Raw genomic sequence first — 5,151 nt, 5'->3', positions numbered from 1 at the left:
CCACCCAATTACAATTTTCTTCGCATCTTTGGGTGTGCCGTATGGCCGAATTTGCGACCTTTCAACAAACATAAACTTGAGTATCGGTCTAAGCAGTGTGTTTTTCTTGGCTATAGTGCTCTTCACAAAGGATATAAATGCCTTGATGTCTCCACCGGACGATTTTATGTTTCTCGTGATGCTATTTTTGATGAGCATATTTTTCCTTTTGCTGCCTTGCATCCCAATGCCGGTGCCCAACTTTGTGCAGAGCTCATTCTTCTTCCACCCACACTTTTGAATTCCTCAAGTCTTCATGGCCGTATAGAAGTTCAGAATGATCACATGACAATTTCCAATACTTTTGATTCCAACTCTGCTAATAGTGTGCAGGAATCAGGAGAAAACAGCACAACAAATTGTGATTTTATGCAGGCCAACAGTGATGCAGAGTCGGCGGCCGCAGAAGATCCAAGCGGCACGGGTTTTGCTGCTGATTCGCCTGCGCCGTCCTCCTCGGGATCGCTCGCTGCAGCACCTGGGTCGGACGGATCTGCCACGGGATCGGCGCGCCAACCGGGCTCGCATGCAGCTGCGGACCCCGCGCGGTCTCCCACCCGGGCTCTCCACGATGCAGCTGCTTCCTCCATTGGTCCTGCACTGTTTTCTGACGCAGCTGTCTCCCACGACGCGTCTCCTGCTGCTGTTGCTGATTCCTTGGACAACCGCTTGGCACCTCTTGATTCGCTGCATGTCTCTGATTTGCATGCGGAAGCTGCTGTTTCAGATGCTGCTGTCTTGTCCGACTCTCCTATGGTCCACTGTATTTGTGAGCGCATGCAACCGGCTCCAGCAGCTCCTCCTCCCACTCGTGCTCACACACGGTCACAAAGTGGTATTTTTCAACCCAAAGTTTATAAAGATGGTTGCATTCGTTGGAGTTCTTTCTGTGCTACAGGTGAACCGGAAAATCTGAAGGAGGCGCTTGGTGATCCCAAGTGGAAAGCTGCCATGAATGAAGAATTTGGCGCACTTTTGGAAAATAAAACTTGGCATTTGGTGCCTCCAAGTAAAGGAAACAATATCATTGACTGTAAGTGAGTGTATAAGGTAAAACGCAAGTCTGATGGTACAACTGATAGATATAAGGCACGTTTAGTTGCAAAAGGATTCAAGCAACGTTATGGCATTGATTATGAGGATACCTTTAGTCTGGTTGTCAAAGCTGCCACCGTTCGCTTAATTTTGTCTGTAGCTGTCTCTCGCAATTGGTGCATGCGACAGTTAGATGTAAAGAACGCGTTCTTATATGGTGTTCTGGAAGAGGACGTCTTTATGAGACAACCTCCTGGGTATAAAGATCCACGGTCACCTCACTTTATTTGCAAACTTGACAAAGCATTGTATGGCCTGAAACAAGCACCTCGAGAATGGTATTCTCGTTTGTCATCCAAACTTCAGTCTCTTGGCTTTCATCCTTCAAAGGCAGATACCTCGTTATTCTTTTATTCTCGGCATGGGGCCACCATTTTTATGCTTATCTATGTTGATGATATAATTGTCACTAGTTCCTCAGCTCAAGCCGTTGAAGCTCTCTTGAAAGATCTGCGCAAGGACTTTGCCCTTAAAGATCTAGGTGATTTACACTACTTTCTTGGCATTGAGGTAACCCCTTCCCGAGATGGAATTGTTTTGTCACAAGGCAAGTATTTGCTCGACTTGATTAAACGTGTGGGCATGAAGGGTTGTAAACCTGTACCCACCCCACTGCCAACATCAGAAAAATTATCTCTTTATGATGGTGAGCCTCTTGGAGGAGAGGACTCTACCAAATACAGATGCATTGTTGGTGCTTTGCAATACTTGACTTTAACTGGGCCTGATATCTCTTTCTCCGTCAACAAAGTTTGTCAGTTTTTACATGCTCCCACAAATGTACATTGGTCACTGGTAAAGCGCATTCTTTGCTATTTGCAAGGAACCATGACTCATGGTCTCAGAATTGGCAAGTCAGACTCTATGTTGGTTACTGCTTTTTCCGATGCAGATTGGGCGGGTTGTCCAGATGATAGGAGATCCATAGGTGGTTTTGCAGTGTTTCTTGGTAGCAACTTGGTGTCATGGATTGCTCGCAAGCAGGCTACCGTGTCTCGTTCTAGTACAGAGGCTGAATATAAAGCACTAGCTAATGCCACTGCAGAAATTATTTGGGTTCGGACTCTCTTGACAGAATTGGGTGTGCATCATCCAAGAGCAGCTTCCCTTTGGTGTGATAATCCTGGTGCTACTTATCTGTCTGCCAATCCTATCTTTCATGCTCGAACGAAACACATTGAGATAGATTATCACTTTGTTCGAGAGAGAGTAGCAAACAAATTGTTGAATATCAGGTTCATACCTACAGGTGATCAAGTGGCAGATGGGTTTACGAAACCTTTGACAGCTAAGCAATTAGAAGTTTTTCGCCGCAATCTCAACTTGAACAGTTCTGATTGAGGAGGGGTGTTAGACATTGTATTCTCTGTATAATACACGGTACATGTATAAACCGTGTGTAGCAAGTTGGTAGGGTGTGCGTGCGTGATTCTGTATGGTTAGGACGTTAGGATTGATCTGTCTCCTTTGTGTTTAATCTGTAGCTAAGAGCAGATCGATCCTAACTCCTCCTGATGTATATCTCTCCGGCCTTTGTGCCTATATAACACGCACCGCGTCCCTGCTCGATGCATACGCTTCCAGCTTATCTCACATGTCCTTCGTGTCGCCGCCGCCCTTCTTCTCCTCCTTGGCCGGGCCAATGGCCGGAGACGATGTGCGCCCCGGGGAAGAACTTGCGCAGCTTGGCGACGACGTCGACGGGGTCCATGCTGCCGACCACCGTCACCTTCTGGCCCTTCATGTCCACGCCCATGTCATCTACCGGTGAGTGAATGGCCACTAATCCCTTCCACGATTACGACGAAGCAGAGGAATCGGAGGAGAGGAAGAAGCAAAGTACCGTAGAGAACAGAGACGGCCTTGAGCGCCTTCTGCTTCTGCTTCTCGTCCTGCACGTCCAGCTTCATCACAACCTTCTGCATGCAGCCGCCAGACAAGAGCAAAAACCAAATCAGCAAGCCGTTCGACAAATCGACAGCCGTCTTGCCACCAGAAGATTCCCAGCCTCCGGACGGCGCATGCGCATGCGCCCGGAGCAGGCAAGACTCCAGGCAGGTGGTGGATAACTGCACGGGTTTCTCGTGTCGTCGCTTTTCGCCCCAGCTGATTGTGTCTGATCACTGATCGATCGGGTGGGTGTGGCGGCCGGATCGGCCACGTACCAGGATGAACAGTGCTGGAACAGTGCAAGATCCACAAGTTCATCGCCGATCTTACCGCTGAGAGATGGCGACGGATGGCCGCGACGGCCATGACCCGCCGGGTCTCGTGCCCACACGGGTGGACCTACACCTGCACGTACCTGCGTCCGTCCGTCGGCCCATATCGGGGGACTTAACGCCGGTCTTGGCCGATCCGGTGCGTCGCCAGGTAACACGGCAGCGACCGTGGCTCCGGGTCGCGGCCTGGTCGCCATTAGAGCACTTGTACTGCACCGAATGGGAATCAAAATGGCCGGACCGAAGAACGTGGAAAACTTCAGCGCATGACCACGACTGCTGCGGAATGCCAGTACTGAACCGTACGTCCTGGGAAGACATCGACATCGTCGCACGAGAAACCGGGAGCCGAGAAGATCGCACCGCACGAGAAACCGGCCATCCGGTCCTGTAGCTCCACCGGTGAGTGATCAATCACGAAGAGCCCAGAAGATCGCAAAAAATCTAAGCTCTCATGGTCCGGTCCCAAACCAACAAATATTCTACAGCTGTACCGTGGAAGAGAGATGCCTCAAAGAAGAAGAGAACAGTAAAATCGGCCATTTCTGTTTCTCTTTTCCATCACTCCATCAGAAGCTTACGGGGGGTCAGTTTTGGTGACTGCCACACGGACAAACTTGATGAAATTTAATGGGAGCATTTGGAGCGTAGATAGAGATAATAATGAGCACAAAAACAGATACTACTAACTTTTGCTAACAGTGGGCTTATACTACTAGATGTAGTTATCCTTTTGCACTACGTTATGCAAGAAATGCATAAGATAAGCACATGGCAATAGATTCCCTTGAAAAGGTAGTTTTCCTGTTTTCTACTCCCTCCGTCCCGAAAAACATGTAGTAGGGGGTTTCAAATTTGAACTATCGCACTTTTTACAAAAACACCCTTCCGCAACTTTGAATTCTCTAAAATCAACCCGCACGCAGGATCCAGGCGCGGGGAAGATCCTGCCGCCGGCCAGGCTCCAGGCCGGTGGATCTCCTGCCGTTGGCCAAAACGGCTGCTGCCGGCCGGTCGCTGCTTCTCCCCTGCTGCCGGTCGCTGCTTCCGCACAGGAGCTCCCCCCACACTCCAAAAACGAGCTCGTCTCCTCCCACGCCGGCAGCGGCGTCGGCACAGGAGCTCGGCGACGTCGCACCTCCTTAGTCCTCCCCGAGCATACCAGGAGCTCTGCCTCGCCCAGACATACGTCCTCCTTGAGCCACGCTTGCTGGGAAGCCGTGGATCGACGGAATGGATCCCGTCTCCTCCCACTCCGGCCGCCGATTCCGCACACGAGCTCAACGCCATCGCTCCTCCTATGGCTTCCTCGAGCTGCTCAACAGCTTCAGGGTGATCTTCGGGTCCTCCAGGTCTCTTTTCCGCTGTCGATTGGTTGCTGGTTCTCCTGGTCGTGGTGGTCTGCCGCTAGCCGCCATTGGAGCTCGTCAGTAGCTCCTCCGGTGACCAAAAAACCGGCGCCGCCGCCACCCAAGCTCGGGTGCGTGCACGCTCGCCCATGCTCCATGCTTGCCGGTGGAGCTCGTGCTCGTGCTGCGCTGCTGTTCTTCGCTGCTGATCATCTCTGAAGAAGAAGGTACAGTGTAATCTCTGACCTGTAGATTGATCTGTAGCAACTGCTGTTGTTCCTTGTTGTAATCTCATAGTGATGTTGTTGTTGCAAGCATAAGGAGTAGACATCCAGTGTAATCTCTTCGTGCCGCTGTTGCTTCCTGTAATAATGATCATTAATACAGTACTCATTCAGAGATGACATTAAGATGGTATTCAGATTGAAGCAGAAACATAATGGAAA

Source organism: Aegilops tauschii, chromosome 2, assembly GCF_002575655.3.
Source record: "Aegilops tauschii subsp. strangulata cultivar AL8/78 chromosome 2, Aet v6.0, whole genome shotgun sequence".
Lineage (NCBI taxonomy): Eukaryota > Viridiplantae > Streptophyta > Magnoliopsida > Poales > Poaceae > Aegilops > Aegilops tauschii.
This window is presented reverse-complemented; position numbering follows the sequence as displayed.